Below are 18,156 nucleotides of genomic sequence, written 5' to 3' on the forward strand. Positions count from 1 at the left end.
TATTGGATTTGTCAGCAGTCGTAGATCTTAAGATTTTATTTGAGCAGATGCAATCTGAGGCATTTTTATCTAAGAATGCTGCTGACTGGATTTTATCATTTTTAGTTGATAGGACTGCAAGAGTTTTTAATGGGGATGTGGCTGCTAACCTCTGTGGAGCTGGAATGTGGGATTCCACAGGGCTCCTGTCTCTCTCCTACCCTTTTAAATATTCATATGAAGCGTCTGCTCTCATTGCTCGATGCTGCAGGAGTTTTCTATGCTAATTACGCTGACCACTCTCAGATAATGTGAAAATTGCCAGGTAATTACACTGTGGATTCCTCCGTGGCCAATACTATTTTTGATTATGTTCAGTGCTGGATGGCACAAAATGGGCTTGCATTTAATGCATCTAAAACAGAGTTACTACTCGTGGGCACCAGCCAAAGGCTAGAAAAATTGACAGCAACATACAAAGGTTTTACTATAGCTGGATGCCAATTGGAGGTACTGTCAAAGGTCAAAACGCTGGGAGTCTGCTTGCATGCTACGCTATCTGTGAAAGATAAGGTTAATTCTAAGTTCTTTGGATTGCTGGAGGCATTACCCAAAGATCTACGCAAAGGGAAAAGAGCATGGGAACCAGAGGTAGGCATTGAACCTGAGGAAGGAGAGTGGCTGAAAGCGATGCTATACCCCAAAAAGGTTCTAAGAAATGCCAGACTAAAACTAACCCAATATTACACACTTCATAGAGCATACATGACCCCTCAGTTGGTGTTGGCTTTCCAGATGCAGAAGTAAAAAGGTGTCCGAGATGTAGAACAGAAAAATCAGGTATGGGGCACATGTTCTGGTTGGATGTGGAAGCAAGATTGAAGAAGGGGGGTATTAGAGGATACGAATGGTCACCAGAATCATGTCTCCTGGGGGTGTACACACGCCCAAAAAAAGCAAACCCAGAGAATGAGCTGATAGATTTGGCCTGGCTACTGGCAAAAAGGAGAATGGGAATGGCATGGAAGTCAAGGGAAGGACCACATATAGCGAGGTGGTGGGAAGACCTAAAAAAGATGGCGGAAGCTGTAATGTGGTATGAAGCACTCCAACTAGGAAGAAAGGAAAGCTCAGATGATATGATGACCTGAAATGCCCTACTGCACGTGCTTTTCACCTCACCAGACGATAAACCACCCTGAGAAGATAGTTAGCATCCATGTCTGGTAAGCCTAAGTAAACATAAAAAAGAGGGAGGGGAAAATAGGGGCAAAGAAGACAAGAGTTCACCAGAAGATATTGATTACCAATGGGACAATCTGCCAGAAAAACCTGGAGAGCTATGAGCCGTGCTTACAGTTCTGGTTTGTGTTGGGGTTAGGGAGGGGAAGGAAGAAAGGGAATGAGACATACATAAATGTGAAATCTTGATGATGACAGGTGGCAAAAGCTCAGATTAAGTTGTAAAATCAATAAACAACCAAAAAAAAAGAAATTCTGCAAGTTCTTCAGCTGCCTATTATCCCAGACTATTGGCCAAGGTTCATCCTTACATATCTGGACGTAATGCTGCTGCACTGGTTTGGGCCATTGTTGGAGCACAACTTGATTACTCTGCTAGTTTATTGGCTGATTCAACTCAGAAGAATCTCTCAAACCTACAGGTAATACAGGTAAGTAGCATGCCTTAAGCATTGCGATCATATTACTGAGGCCAGTTGGGCCTTAAATTGGCTACCGGTGAGAGAGCGGATACATTTAAGGATCCTCACCCAAATGCCTGTTTGGTAAATATCCCAGCTATTTAAAGCAGAGGCTGTCAGTGAAGCAGCATGTGAGAACACTAAGGTCTAGTCATTGAAATTCCTTGGTGATAACTTGCCCATTCTCTCCAATTTAAAATGTGGTTATCTATTAACTTTCACGCACCAGACCCATTTGCAGTTCGAGCAGTCATTGGCGTGTTCAAGAAAGCTTTAAAAACATTATTTTTTACTTAGGCCTGATTGACAGTTTTATCCGTTTTAAGTTTGTACTTGCCTCTTTTAGTGTTTTTCATTATTTTATTGCTTATATGTTTCTTTCATGATCTTGTGTTTTTTGGTCTTTTTAGAATTGTGTGTTTTCGATTTGTATTTCTCTTGCCTGTGTCCTTAAGCCTTGTCTTTGTTTGGGGATAAGCGCGTGCTTGCCTACGGGCCTAAGGCACTCTACAAATGCTTAATTAAATAAATACAAAATAGGCAGCACACACACAACACCAACAATGGGCGGAGGAAAGCTCACCTGAAGGAAACTCACCTCAGAAAACACTCAACTCGCCCAAACAGGTTGTGTAGCACTGCCTGGCCGACCCTGGACTGCTCTGTGGAATCTCTGTCGACGCAGTAAAACATTGTGAAGGTATGTACTGATCTCCACTTAGCAGGCCTGCAAATATCCCACAGCGGAACACCTCAGAAGAAAGCTGGCGTAATAACAACAGCCATTGTAGAATGGGCTCTGGGTCTGCCCAGAAGCAGCCTGTTAGCCAGCCCATGACAGTATGAAGTGCAGGGGGACAGCCACGGTGCAATGGATGACTTTGAAAGAGCACTGTCCATGCTAGACGGACCAAAAGCCACAAACAGCTGAGAAGACTTGCAGAAACCTTTAGTTCTAGAAAATTATAAGTTACTCACCTCTTTCCTCCATAGTGTATGGGCGTCCCTACCTAGGGACAGGAGACAACCTTTTTTCACCAGAAAAAAAAGTCTTCCACTTTAAATTTAGAGGCGCGCAGGGTGCAGCCCTGGGAGCATGCGCTAGCCTGACTCCGCCCACTGGTGCCACACCTCAGTCCCCATTGACACGTCGACAATATTTAACATTGCCTAATGACACCATTATTATTAGGAGAGAGGATGGTGGGACGTATGGAGGAAAGGGGACTAAGGGCACTACGGTAAGTAACTTATAATCACTCATACGTCCCGTCCCCTTTCCTCCATACTGCATGGGCGATTACAACTGAATGTAGCCGCGGGGTGGAGAGGAGACCCTCCTTAAGCAAATAGATTCCTTAGAACCGCCTGTCTGAAGGCCGCGTCTGACTTAGAGCCAGCGTCCAAATAGTAATGCTTACAGAAAGTCGAATGGGTGGCCCAGGTGGCCGCCTTACTGATGACCTGCAACGGGACTTGCCGCTGGAATGCCACAGCCGTGGCTTTAGGCCAGACAGCGTGGGCGTTCATGTTATCTGGTAGTGACTTGTGCTGCCCCTCGTAGGCCTCCTTGATGGCTGCAACCATCCACTTTGCAATAGAGGGCTTGGGTGCTTGATACCCGGGTCTAGAGCCCCCAAAGGTGACAAAGAGAGCGTCTGACTTGCGCAAGCCCATGGTCCTGTCCAGATAGAATTTAAGAGCGTGCCTGACATCAAGACAGTGCAACACTCTCTGAGCCTCGTCCTTGGGGTCAGCAAAGAACGTATGTAAGACTATTTCCTCATTTAGATGGAAAGATGAGGGTACCTTGGGTAGGAACGCTGGGTGAGTCCGCAGGACTACCTTATCCCTGTCAAAGGTGGTATAGGGTTCCAAGGCCACCAGAGCCTGGATCTTACGGACTCTGCGAGTGGCAGGTGAGGCCCACCAACAAAGCTGCTTTAATGGTGACCAGCCTGATGTCCGCAGACGCCACTGGCTCGAAGGGTTTGTGCGCCAAGGTGCCCAACACTACACATTCATGTCCCACACGGGGTGTGGCTTCCTAATGGGTGGGTAAAGCCTGGACAGGCCCGCCAAATGCTTCTTGACTATCGGGTTGGAAGATGAGAAGACCTCCTCCTCCGAATTTCTGTAGACCCCTATGGCCGACAGATAAGCGCAACATGTGTCCACCTGTGCTGAGTGCACAAGGTGCGCCGAGAAGGAGAGCACATCATCCAGCGTACAAGTAAGGGGGTTAGTGTCCGCCCAATGGCAGAACCTTGTCCATTTACTCTTGTATTGGCTCCTGGTAGCCTTGCTCCTGGCGCCCTGAATGATCTCTAGTGTTAAGGATTGTAATGGGACGTCAAGCACCAGACCAGGACTCTTGATACTGGCCTAGGCTGCAAAGCATAATTAAAACACTTTTACTTTATTTTCTAAGAATTCAGATTGAGATGGCACCCAACCCGTCTCACACCCCCTTTTACAAATACACTGGGCCGCAATGAACCAGGCCTGTGGGTGGTAATACAATATTTATTTATTTTTGAATTTTCATCAAAATATAATATTGGGCAGCAATCACCAGTGGGGTGATAATTACACTGTAAAATGATAGCATACACTTAGTTTGAACTTCTAATATAACACACACAAAGCACAAATGAATGGGAGCAATATTACTTTTCGGTAGATAGCACCCCAGTTGAGATTTCCCCCTGCAACGCTCCCTCAAACCCCAATTAACTGAATTTTGGGTGGATAGAAAGGAGTAGCAAGGAGTCAGCTATACTAGGCAGCAAATAGAAAAACCTTTGCAATTGCACAAAATAACACGCAAATTAGTAAATATTTGTTTTACATGTGCAGTGAAATGAATAAGGTAGAAATGAGTATGGCTGTCTCAAAGAAGTCAGAACATTTAAACTACAAGGCAATGTACTAGCAATGGGCATATGATACACAATATCAACTTTGGAAGGAACACAATGCAGCAAATCACGCATGGAGAAATTACATTTGCTAATTTTTATGGGTTTAAATGTCACAACAGCTTTAAAAACGGGTGAAACAGAATCGGAATGCAGTTTTTATGTTGAGGGACAAACGCACATCACAGGGATAATATGAAAGTGAAAAGGGAACTCTAAATGAATGGCTGCATGAGCTTCTTAACAGGAAAGGAAATTTGGTTTTAAAATTAAAAACAGTTGACGGAGAAAATCGGTTTGGAAAGGAAATGACAAGTTTCACTTAAACTAGATTTTAGTGGCTAGAAAAGAGAAACGCCACCCGTGAATAAGAAGGTTAAGCTGCAGTTGTAACCCCTTCACGCTGTGTGCCTCTTTTAGGGAGAATTAATGTATTCAATCAAAATAGTACTAAGGACTTACAGGATGACATCACAGGATTATACTATGGGGGCAGGCTTCGGCTGGACATGCCTCTAACAACTGGATTGGTCAGGGGTGGCAGTCACTGCCTTCCTGACAGCCGGTTGGACTTCAGGGACATGACATAAATTGCAGATTTTTACATTTGAAGCACTTTTGCAAATCACATAGGCACATTCCATATGTTACATCGATCATGGCACAACTCACAAGTTTGTACGAGGTGGTTTAGACCTTCTAATAATCTTTGACAATTTTTGGGGGGAACCGTTTCACATAAAATTCCACAATTCGGTGATCTGAAGCATATTAATGTGGGTCATATTTGCATCCAACTTTCATAACCAGGTCCTTTGTTCTTTTCCCAGAAATGTCATTTTTCTGGATTTTGAGTCCACAACCTGTCCGAAAGGTCTACAGCGTCTTGTTTTAAAAGTGTACATTTTACATTTGTTCTGTCAAAAACTCACATTACTAAGTTTTCAGGTTACATAAATACAAGTTTTAAGAAGAAATGTCTTTAGAACCAAGTGGGCCGGCTTTACACCCAAAGAGGGGCAGTCTTCCAACCCTCCAAGCCAAAGTTTTTTCTCTGGCCCACTAGCACAGAGGTTGTCATGACAATTTCTTTGAAGCTCTCCAGTTTGAGTGGAGGGGCGGTGCTACCAGAAAGTCTACGTGTCCCAGAAATCCTTTGTCCAAGGCTGGAGCACTGCCGCAATGTCTGATGAGGGTGCAAGATGCTTCACACTTGCCTATTCATATGCCCCAGATGGTGGTCCACTTGGGGGGAGGTATATTCAGTTCCCAGGAAGCAAAGTCCTTTGAAGTCAGGCCAGGAAAAAACCTGTTCAGCAAATGTATTTTTCTTTCTTTTTTTTTCTGAACCAGAAAGCAAGTCTGTTGGAATTAAATATCCTATGAATGTTTTAAAACAAAGCCCCATCACATTTCTATACAAGTACAGGGCCTTAATTCAACATTTTCACTTTCAAACCAACATTGTCTCGTTTGTTAAAAGCACAATTTTACACGTCGTTAATTTTCCTTAAATGTCACTTTTGGTTTTCTCTTACATCTGTGTTGTGAGCATTTCCATGGCCCCAGTCATTTCTAGCACACAGGAGTCTGTCCAAGGCAAGGGTCCAATGAAACTGACATAAGCACAGAGAGCGAGGGCTTCTTGTGAAGGGCTCGTCAGTGATATTTTGTTGCAAAAAGTAAAGCGTTTTGTACAGCTTGGAGTGAAATTCTTTGCTATTTCACAGATCTTACCTGATACAGCCTGTCATTCAATTAGAAATGTCCCTTTTTGCTGGAGCACAACCTGAAGGGGGATAAGCATACCCGGGTCTTACTGGAACCAAATTGTGTACAGTTGAAAGGACGGACAGGGCATCCGTGCGCAGTCATTTTTAAATGCAGAACTTTTCCCTTTTTCAGTGGGAAATTTTAAGCTGGCAGCCTAGCAGCGCTGCCCTTAAATTCTTTTCTCTGGAGTAAATGAAGAAATTACTGGCAGCAATTCTCAAGGTGTTCAGTGTTTCCTCTTGCCCCATATGTGTCTAGTGAAACAGCGCAGCCATCATTTTTGTAGCTGCAAAATGCAGTTTTGATGCAAGGGAAGAGTGCTCAACAGAGCCAGTGCAGCCATTCTGCTGGTGACTGCTGAGATGTAGTTTGGTGAGGTAGGGGTTCTGCTGGGGTGGTAGATGTATCCCACACTAGATTAGCCTGCGAAAGGCTCAGGTGCTTGAGGGAGACTTGCTCAGGAACCACGCTGTGAGGGCTTACTACTGAGGGGCGGGTTGGATGACCCTGCCTCCCTGCCTGGAGAGGAGATGGGCTGGCCCCATCGGAAGGTGAATGGGTGGTCTGTCCGAAAGGCTGAGCATCTCCGAGTACCACGTTCTCAACGGCCACCATGGGCTATCAGAATGACGATGAGGTGACTTTATTCCTCTATCTTGCGGATCACCCTGTGGATCAGGGGAGTCGGAGGGAAAGCATAGGCTGTCATGCCGTCCCACCATAACTAAAGTGTCGCCCAGTGAGCTGGGCCCTGCCAGGACGCAAACTACTGGTACTTCCTGTTCCTACAGGAGGCATAAATATCCACCTAAGGATGCCCCCATCTGCTGAAGACCTCCCTCCCTCACCTGGTTGTTCAATTGCCATTCATAATTGTCCGTTCCCAGTCTGCTGAGTCTGTCCGCTTCCAAGTTGGCCTCCCCCGGGAGGTGGACGGCTGTGAGGTGGACGTCGTTCTGCAGGGCCCATTTCCACATGTTGACCGCTAGGGCGCTCAATGGAGGGGGATCTGGTACCCCCCTGCTTGTTGACATAGTACATGCTGGTGGAGTTGTCGATCTGGATAAGGACGGTCCTGTCTCCGATGAGCGGGAGGAAAGCTCTGAGGGCCTACCAAATGGCCCAGAGCTCCAGCCAGTTGATGCAAGACTCCTGTTCCTGCTGGGTCCAAACTCCATGGATGCTGTGGCTGTCCAGAGTGGCCCTCCAGCCTTCCAGGGAGCAGTCCGTAATGATGGTGACCTGTGGAGTTGGCTGCCTTCTGGCTTGACCCTGCCTCCCTTCTTGGAGGCTTGTCCGTCCGCAGGTTGCCATCCCGGACCACCATGTGAGGTCCGGGTGGAGAGAAGGAGGGATGGTGACCAGCTCCGCTTGGGAGCCCCTCTCCTGATTCCATGAGGCTGCAGTGCAGCTGCTACCTCCTCATCCTGAGTCCCGTGTGTGGAACAGCCAGGAGGACTGCTGATATGATACCCAATAAGTGCTGGTACCACCAGGCTGAGGTCACTGCTCTGGTAAGGAAGCAAGAAGTGGCTCTCTTGATGGCCGTAATCTTTTCCTGCGAGGGAAAGACCCTTTCGCAGCTCGCATCCTAGATGAGGCCCAGGAATGTGAAGCTCTGCGTGGGCTGCAGCTGAGATTTCTTCAGGTTGATAGTAAACCCCAGGTCGTGGAGTGCATTCAATTAGTGCAGAGGAGTTGTGGGTAACCCCCTCTGGGGATCTTGCTCTGACGAGCCAGTCGTCCAGGTACGGGCCGATGTCGTGGCCCTGGGCCCTGAGGAGGGCTGCCACAGCATTCATGAGTCTGGCAAATACCCTGGGGGCTGAGTTGAGACCAAAGGGAAGCACCTTGTATTGGAAATGGCAGCCCATTATCCTGAAGCGCAGCAAGGAGCGATATGGCTGCCAAATCGGGACGTGTAAATACGCGTCCTTCAGATCCAGGGAGCACATCCAGTCTCCCTTGTCTAGTGTTTCCGCAAAGAGCGCTGGTGTAACCATCTTGTATTTCTGAAGAGGGAGGGAGAGGTTGAGGGCGGATAGGTCCAGCACAACTCAGGCCAGCCTGGTTCTTCTTTTGTATGGTGAAAATCCTGGAATAGAAGCCCAAGCCTTGTTGGGAGTTCCTCCACTGCCTGGCTCTCGACGAGCGCCCGGATCTCCACCAACAGAGCTGCTGTCCCAATCTGTGGGAGTGGAGGGGAGGAAGAGAGGGAGGGACCTCTAGGCAGTACCCACAGGATACTACCGAGAGGAACCAGGGGTCCGGAAACTTCTGGCACCAAAATTGCATGTGGAAGGCAAGTCTGTCCCCCACTGGAGACACGTGGACCCGAAGGGACGCGTCATGCCTTCTTTCCCTCTGAGACTGTTGCAGAGGAGGGGGACTGTAAAAAGCCCTTGCTCCCCCCTTTGTTGTTTGCACCAGTATTGACTCGGCGAACGATCCGGCTGCCTCAACCTCTGTTCCTGGAAGACCCGGAACCCGCCAAACGATCACCCCCTATCAGAGCGTTGGTGTACGACTGAGTGTACGCCTTGGCTGTGGCCTTCGTAACAATAAAGACTTTGCAGTTTACAAGCTGTTCTTTTCATCTAACTCCTCGTCGGTGGTACCTGCCCTGCGCTGCTGATGGATAAACTGTAGGCCACGTACCTGGTTGACACCAGTCCCACCTTGACACTCGTTTTTCCACCAACTCCGTTCTTAGGGGTGGCGTCGGACGAGCAGTCGTGTTATCTGGTGCGGCGGCCATCCTGTCGAGCTGGATGCCACGTGCCAACGGTGTGGTGCTTAGCTCCCTGGGCCCGACCTCCTCGAAGACTCTGGTGTTGAAGCATGAGGCCTACTCTGCACCTCAGGCCTAGAAGGCGTATTGCCCTCGGCAGAGTCGCGGATAGTGCTGTGTGCAGGCACCCCTTGAACATTAAGCCGGTACAAGGGCCTTGCCCCTCAGGCAGACACCCAGTAAAAGAACCTTGCTGTCCCTCAGCACTGCTTCCGGAAGGATCTGATGACCCCTGGGCCGTTAGCTGGACAAGCCTCGGTATGAGTGCCGGGGAAGAAACCGAGAGGTTCCTCCCACTCAGGCGTTTCCCCCGGAAGGATTTGCCACTACGGTGTGCGATGGAAAATAGCGGCCCTCCCTTGGGCCTCGATCTCTGTTTGACGAAGTCCTTCAAGTCGTCTGGAGGCGACCTTTCCCATAGCTCCCTTGACCTACTTAGCCTGTTCTTCAGTGCGCGTGGAGTCAGTGCGTCTCACGCGGTACAACCTTGCCAGCCGTGGTCGGGCCAAGGCAGCGGAGGCAAAGAGCATGGGGGTCAGATGTAGGGAAGAGCCCCTCGCAGGATGGCCACCTGCTGAAGCCCGCTGAAGTCGGCATGTGCTGGGGAGGAGCGTGACGCCGGCGGACCAAGTACCTGGATGACAAAAAGATAGAAGAATCCGGGGAAGAGCGCGTGGAATTGCATGGCCGAAGCCAAACCCAGGAGAGCTGGTGAAATCGGCCGTTGCCGTCGACGCAAAAAAGGAGAAGTGTGGCGCCGGTGGGTTGAGTCAGTATAGCGCATGCTCCCAGGGCCGCACCCCTGCGTGCCTCTAAATTTAAATGGGAAAGAAGGTCTTTTCTGGTGAATCTGGTGAAAAAGGTTCCGTCTCCTGTCCCTAGGAACGGACGCCCATGCAGTATGGAGGAAAGGGGACAGGACGCAAGAGTAAGTAGAATTTCAGGGCTCGAACCACAAGGAGTGCAAGGAGCATTCTGTTGGAGAGGAGGGGGAACCAAAAAAAGAAAAGTAACACCACAGGTTCATTTAAGTGGAATGAAGATGGAATCTTGGGCTCGTGTGAAGAACCGCCTTAAATCTATGGAAATTCAAGTAGGGCGATTTGCACGAAAGAGCCGGGATTTCCCTCACACTCCTCCAAGAGGTGATGGCAACCAGCAGAGCAGTCTCCCAGGACAAGAACTTATAAAAGGCATTCTGTATAGGCTCGAAAAGTGGCCCCATGAGTTTGTAGAGGACCACATTCAACTTCCAAACGGGAGCAGGTGCCCAAACCAGAGGGAAAGCGTGTAACAGTCCTTTAAGGAATTCCTTAATGTGCTTGTGTGACCCCAAAGAAGGCACCCCAGGGGAATATGTAAATCTGGAAATGGCAGCAAGGTGTACCTTGATGGAAGAATGATCCAGTACAGTCTGTGCCAGACACAAAAAGGTAGGGCAAGATGTCCTGACCTTGCACACAGAAAGAGTTGAGGCCACAACCAGAATACCAAATAGGGGAAAAGGTCTCCACTTGCCCATATAGCAGGAAACCGTGAATGATGGCCGTGCCTCGGCCAAAACACCGTTTATGTCCGGAGGGAAAGGTATACTTCCAAATTCTAAGAAAGCAGGGGTCAGGACACCCAGATTGAGGGAGGCCAGGTCATGGTGTAGGACTGCTCCTTGCTCTCTGGGCGGAAGGTTGATGAGAGGTGGTAGTCCGATAGGCAGTGCCGACAAGAGGCTGAGGAGATCCGAAAAGCGGAATTGCGTCCGTCAAGCTGGGGCCACCAAGTTCACTTTGCACCGATGCCATCTGAACACATCTGATTTCAGGAAACGCATACAGGGATATCCCTTCCCAACCCTAGGGGATGTGAAGGAATTCCCTAGGCTCGCTGCATCATGGAATCTGACGAAAACCATGCATTCCATGTTCGACTTGGTAGCGAAAATGTTGACATCTTTAGTTCCCCACCTGTGGAAGAGACGATGAACCTGGTCACCCAGAAGTTCCCACCCTGCTCAGGGAATCTGCTACCATGTTGTGTGTCCCTGACAGGTGGAATGGAATGAGGAAGAGATCGTAGGTCAGAGCCTAAATCCACAGGTCCTGAGCTTCTGCAGACAGAACGGAGGACCAGATGCCACCCTGTTTGCAGATATAAAACACACATTGTGGTTGTGTTGTTGGTAAACACCCAGGCCACTCGGCTCTGAAGCTGTGGAAGAAATGACTTGAGGGCCCAGAAAACAGCACGCAATTCCAGGACGTTGATGTGCAACTACTTTTCCTTCTGGGACCAGTGCCCTCAGGCATGGAGATGGCCTGTGTGGGCACTCCAGCCTCCCAGAGATGAGTAGTTGTGACCATGACCTGGTGGTCCGGCAGACGAAAGGGTGCTCCTCAGGTGAAATTGGGGCGCAGCATCCACCAGCGAAGAGCGTCACATAAGGGGCGTGTTAAAGGAATCTTTTCTTCCCAAGCGCCAGAGACTTGTTTTCCATCGTGCATAGAGGAACTCCTGGTGAGGCCTGCAGAGCTGGATTAGAGGAATGCAGGATACCAACATCCCCAGCAGACTTCAAGTTGTATACCAGAGCCAAAGTTTTCTGTGAAAGCAGTAGGGCCTCTGCAAGGATGGTCTTCACTTTGTCCACCGATGAGGTAGCGATGCAAGACAGCATATCCAGGAGAGCTCTTAAGAATAGAGCGTGTTGCGGAAGGGGGGGGTGGGCAACCAGGATTTTGCATAGTTGACAGAACCCCAGCGATGTTGAGCAATGGATCATAGTCTCTGTAGGCTGATGCCTGCGGGCTTTGGCGCATTATAAACAAATACAAATAAAAACCAGAGGAAGAGACACTGCCTGAACACGGCTGTCATTGAGATATGGGTAGACCTAAACCCCTGAACAACAGTGATGAGCTGCCACCTGGGTAGGATTTTGTAAACACCCTTGGAGCTGATTAGAGGCAGAACGACAAGGTTGTGAACTGGGAGTGTTGTCCCATGACCATGAACCTCAGGTCTCTAGTCCATGGACTTTTCCTTGACGAGAAAGTATCTTGAGTAAACCCCTTGGCCTAGTTGTTCAAGGGGGACGCGTTCGATCACCCCCTTGGAAAGAAAGGACTGAACTTCTCTTGGAAGTAGTGGCAGTACTTTTCTACCTTTGACAAGGGAGCAACGGAGGGTGGGGGCCGATAAATTCCAGTGTGTGCCACTGCTGAATTAGCAACAACACCCATTAGTCCATAGTGATGCAACACCACCGCTCGATGAACTTGGAGAGACGCCCTCCCGCTGGGGTGTGAAAGCAGAGGGGCAGTGTCTGAGCATGGTCCGGCCTCCTTGGAGGATTGGCTGTGGTGTAGGAGCCGCATCAGCGCTGATTTCTTCTATAGGCCTGGGATTTCTCCTTGTAGCTGTCCGATGCAGCATAGGTGTTGGACCGGTATGACTGGGACCGGTATGAGGGCCTGTAACCACGGGACATCCTTGAGAAACGTGTCTTCCCAGATCGAAAGGACCAATGCCGTTGTTGGAGCATGCCCAGGGAGCGGGCAGTGTTCGTGTCCACCTTAATGGCTTGAAGCGCGTCATCCACCTTCTTTCCAAATAGGTCCACCACCTCAAAGGGCATGTCCAACACCTTCGATTGTACTTCTCGACCAAATTAGTGGCCTTGAGCCAGCCTTGAGGCATGCAACGGCACCATTCCCCATCTGTCTGAAACTAATGTCAGCAATATCCAATGCCACAGAAATTGCGTGGTCCGAAGAGGCCTCTCCTTCATGAAGGTGAGTATAAGCTTCGCCCTTCTGGAAGGAATTCAATACAGGGCCCATCTTAAATCATACCTCCTTGTCATAGCGGGACTGGATAGCTATAGCATTAGCTGCCTTAGTGGTTGTCGCGGCAGTGTAGATGGTGCATTTTCCGAAGGAGTGTAGCTGTTTGCCTTCCTTATCTGGTGGAACTGAGCACAGAGAGGAAGGATAAGCAGACGTTTCCGGGCTGCCGCTGACACCACTGAGTCCAGGCTGCGTTGTGTCTGTAGACACTTAGGCGCTCAATCAGGAACCTTGTAATTCTTTTCAAATCTGTCCTTTTTTGGAGGGGCAGAATAGGGATTTCTCATTGTCTAGAAACTGTCTTGCCAGATGTCGTTGAGGACAGCTATGGCAACCACAGACTTCCTTGTCTGCTCTCTCTGCGGGTACGAGAAGCCTTCCTTCTTTTGCTCCTCTGGGACGAGATCAAACAACTTGCAGCCCTGAACATGAGGGTATGGAAGGGACCAATCTCATCCAGGGAGAATCTCTGAGCGGCCGGGTCCTCCGGTTCATCATCCCCTGGTACATTATCAAACTGGTCTGAGGTATTGGGATGATTGGACACACCACTTTGAGAAACAGCATGCTGCGAATCAGTATCCGTGAGGTTGGCAGGAATAGGAAGAGCAGGTGTGCGGGCACGTGAGGGGAGTGCAGTAGGAGGCAGAGGAGCAGGCAACAACCAAGAGAAGATCCTGACATGGTGGCAAAGATGGGGCAGGTGGCTTATGCTTCAACTCCAAAACCAGAGTCTGTAGTGTGGATAGACTGTCCATAGAAAGGTCACGAGGATCCAGCTGTTTGGGAGACAGCCTTGGAGAAGGCCCAATAGGAGCAGAAATTGCTAATGGGGGCGGCATAATCCCTGAAGCCCCAGCTGGAGTAGATGGTAGTACCTCTACATGGGTGTCCGCGTCATCTGGAAATACACCTTCCTGACCCTCAAAATCGGCATCACTGGCAGGTTGAAATATGTCCACAGGTGGAACCATTATAGGTTCAGGAACAGCAGGAGGAATATACAGAGCCAGCGTTAAAAGCAGAGGGGTACGCTTAGGCCTTGGCAAGGCCCAAAATTGAATCCCCAGATTGAGAGACGTAGGGACCAAGCTTTCCTGTATCCTTAGTAGAATGCGTGGAAGGTTGGTGTGAGTGACACAGAATGCAGCCTGTGAGAATGTTGATGTAGGAGTGGAGGTTCTGAGTGTGTCAGTTGGAGAGATGTAGACCCCTAGAGAGGATGCCGGTCCACGTTGCCCTAAGCTTGAATGTACCTGACTTGATAACTTAATAAAATGTACAAGAACTTAAAGAAGTTACTAGTACATCCCCCAAGATGTCAGTGTCATCATTAGAGAACCCAAGCTTTACAATGGCGACGAGGATGGGATGACAGATGTGCGATGCGGAGCAAAGTAAAAGGAGAAGTTTGCTTAATTTAACTGTAGCATTTCCGTGAGGAATGGTACTGCCAAAGGAGAAGGAGGAGGAGGCGTCAAATGCCGTGGATTAAGAAGAGAAGGCAGCAGACGGCTGCATTATGGCCAGCAAGGAAAAGAGGTAAAACAGGAGGAAGAAAAGTCTAGAAGGTGGCCGTGGAACAAAAGTGAAATATTGAGTTTACGGCTGCTGTGGATGGGAAGACAGAAAGGAACTGGCAAGCTGATTAGAACAGCAAATATGGCAACTTCACCAGCATATAGGGGGCCGTGTGCCCAAAGGTACTGTTTTAGTGAGTCTTTGCTGAAAGGAGGAGCAGCAGTTACCTATGGAGTAAAGTTATGCAATTTATTGTCTGCGTTGTTGTTGGCAATATTTACTGCAGCTATGTGCAAAGGTATTCAGGCGGCAGAGGTTTAGAATGGCATATGCTAATTTAGTGTCATGTGAGGCCTGTGTTATATTGCGACAATTGTTGATGAATGGATATGCACTGAATGGAAAAGTATGATGTCATGGCCTCTGTTAGGAAATACATGGTAGTAATTTCGGCACATGATTTTAGTACAGTGATAGTTAATGTGGAACAGTTGTGTTTAACTGATTTTCTTTCCACAGATGGACTGTAACTGTATTGAGGGAATGATATTCCTGAAGTTGTTGTGGGGTTTAGAAGGGTATCTTTGTTGATGCTGATGGTGTCTCTTCTTTACTGTGTAGAAGGAACAAGTTACTTACCTGTAACTGTTGTTCTCCAGCATGGGTCTGGCATGGATTCACATGCTCATGAATATTCCCCGTCGTCAGGCTGGGAATCCTCGGTAAAGAAAAAAAACCAGTATCAGTTTCGTTTCTGATCTGTCTTTCGTAGTAATAACCAATCACTGGTCTCTGCGTCATACTGACCACAGCCAATGACTGCCCTCTACCTAAGCACCGCCTCTGGCAGCCATCTTCAGATTTGGAAGCACGTGAAGTGGCAGTATGACCAAGTGAAGAGCCGCAGAGGGGTAGGCGGGAGGGTTCGCATGTGAATCCATGCCAGACCCATGCTGGAGAACAACAGTTACAGGAAAGTAACTTGTTCCTTCTCCAGCATGGGGTCTGGCATGGATTCACATGCTCATGAATAAAGAATACATAGCAGTACACACATGCACAACCACTGGAGGTGGCAAAGGCTCAACATTAAGCATTACATCAAACTCAACATTAAGCATCTTACCTCCTCACCAGGCTCACCTCAGGCGAACAGGTTGCGCAGCACTGCTTGGCCGACCCTGGACTCCTCCCTGGAATCCCGATCGACGCAGTAGAATTTCGTGAAGGTGTGCGTCGACCTCCACGTAGCAGCCCTGCATATGTCCAGCAGGGGCACACCAGAAAGGAATGCTGTGGTAGCTGCAATCGCTCTGGTGGAATGGGCTCTCGGACGGCCAGGCAGCGGTCGGTTTGCCAACCGATGACAGTAGATGATACAGCCGGAGAGCCATCTGGAAATGGAAGCCTTCGAGAGAGCCTTCCCCTGATTGACAGGTCCAAAGTTCACAAAGAGTTGTGACGTCTTCCGAAAACACTTCGTGCGGTCCACGTAGAACTTCAGCGCTCTAGCCACATCCAGCGAGTGCAAAGTCCTCTCAGCCGGCGACGAAGGCGACGGGAAGAACACAGGCAACACCAAGGGTTCGTTGAGATGGAAGTCCGACGGTACCTTGGGCATGAAGGAGGGGTGCGTCCTGAGCACTACCCTCGTGTCGTGAAAAGTCAAGTACGGGGCCTTGCAGGAAAGGGCCTGGATCTCTCCCACCCCTCGTGCGGAGGTGATGGCCACAAGAAACGCTGTTTTCCACGACAGAAACTTCAACGGGGCCGAGTGCAGAGGCTCGAACGGAGGTCCCATGAGCTTGGTCAGCACCACGTTGAGCTCCCACGCCGGGGCCGGCGCCTTCACCGGCGGGAACGATCTGAACAGTCCCTTCATGAACTCTTTCACCAGACGATGAGACCACAGGGACGTCCGGCCCGTGGTTCTGGTGTATCGGGAGATCGCAGCAAGATGAATCTTGATGGAGGCGTGAGCCAGTCCAGCTTTGGCCAGCGACAGTAGGTACGGCAGTACTTGAGGGGCAGTAATCCGCAGAGGGTTAATCTTCTGTGCGTGGCACCAGACAGAGAACCTCTTCCATTTGTGTCCGTAGCATTTAAGAGTCGAGGACTCCCTGGCCTTTGCAAGAACCTCTCTGCAGTCGGCCGGTATGTCGTATCCTCCAAACTCTAGCGCTGCAGGAGCCAGGCCTGCAAGTTCAGCGATTTTGGGTCGTGGTGGAGGATGGCGCCTCCTTCCCTGAAGAGTAGATCCGAGTCCACCGCCAGCTTGATTGGCGGGGACGCTGACAAGTCCAGAAGGTCCGGGAACCATATCTGCCTCGGCCACGCAGGTGCGACGAGGATCATCCTGCACCGTGACCTCTTGAGCTGGTTGACGAGCCGGATTAGCAGTGGCAAAGGAGGGAACGCATAGAGGAACAGGCCCTCCCAGGGGAACGAGAAAGCATCGCCCATGCTCCTCGCCTGGGGAAACCTGCTGGCGAACCTCCGGCACTTGGAGTTCGTCGCCGTCGCGAACAGGTCGATCTGGGGTGTGCCCCACCGTCGGAAGAGGCGATCCACTAGATCCTGCCGTAGTTCCCACTCGTGGCACGAGCGCAGCTCCCTGCTGAGTGAGTCGGCGATGGTGTTTTTTATCCCTGCCAGATGAAACGGCACCAGAAACATCCTTTGGGCGACTGCCCAATGCCACAGGTCCTGCGCCTCCTTGGACAGTGCTGGGGACCTGGTTCCGCCCTGTTTCCTGATGTAAAACATGGTGGTGGTGTTGTCGGTGAAGATCCTCACCACCTTGCCATTGAGGGACGGAAGGAAGGACCTGAGGGCCCAGAACACTGCACGGAGCTCCAGGACGTTGATATGGAGGGATTTCTCCGTCGGGAGCCAGAGGCCTCTCGCGTGCAGATTTTCGGTGTGCGCTCCCCACCCTTCCAGGGAGGCATCCGTGGTCACTGTCTCCTGGTGGTCTGGGGTCTGGAAGTCCATGCCCGCCGTCAGATGCGCGCGGGTGCCCCACAACCGGACCGCTCGGCGGAAACTCTCGTCGAGTGTGATCCTCTCCTCGAAGCCGCCCGTCGTTTGGATCCAGCGCGCGTCCAGGAACTCCTGCAACGGGCGCATCCGGAGCCTGCACATGGGAATGAGGTAGATGCAAGAGGACATCATTCCGAGGAGGGACTTGATGGACCTCACCTTGGCCGCGTCGGAAACCAACATCCGCTGTACCTTGCCCAGGATGGACCTGGTCCTTTCCTCCGACGGGGAGGCCAGAAGGGACACTGTGTCGAGCTTCGCTCCCAGAAACAGTGCGTTTTGCGCGGGTACCAGGTGGGACTTGGCGTAGTTCACGGAGAATCCCAGGTCCGTGAGAAGTTGGACGGTCCTTGCCGTGTGGTTCACGGCGAGCTCCCTCGTTTTGGCTCGGATGAGCCAGTCGTCCAGGTAGGGGTAGACGTGGATCCCCTCGCGGCGCAGCTGCGCCGCCACCGGTGCAAGGCACTTGGTAAATGCCCTGGGTGCCGACCATAGTCCGAAGGGGAGGGCTTTGAACTGGTAGTGACGCCCTTCGACCACAAACCTGAGGAATTTTCGGTGCCCCGTTAGGATGGGAATATGGA

At 50.1% G+C, this 18,156-nt stretch overlaps 1 protein-coding gene across 6 annotated transcripts in view; it reads right to left on the bottom strand.

Annotated features, from left to right (window-relative positions):
• Positions 1-18,156, bottom strand: part of LRRC36 (leucine rich repeat containing 36) — a 1,132,044-nt gene that overhangs the window by 197,402 nt on the left and 916,486 nt on the right. The window lies entirely within an intron of this gene.

The sequence above is a fragment of the Ambystoma mexicanum genome, chromosome 1p (genome assembly GCF_040938575.1).
Source record: "Ambystoma mexicanum isolate Mex_15411 chromosome 1p, UKY_AmexF1_1, whole genome shotgun sequence".
Taxonomy (NCBI): domain Eukaryota; kingdom Metazoa; phylum Chordata; class Amphibia; order Caudata; family Ambystomatidae; genus Ambystoma; species Ambystoma mexicanum.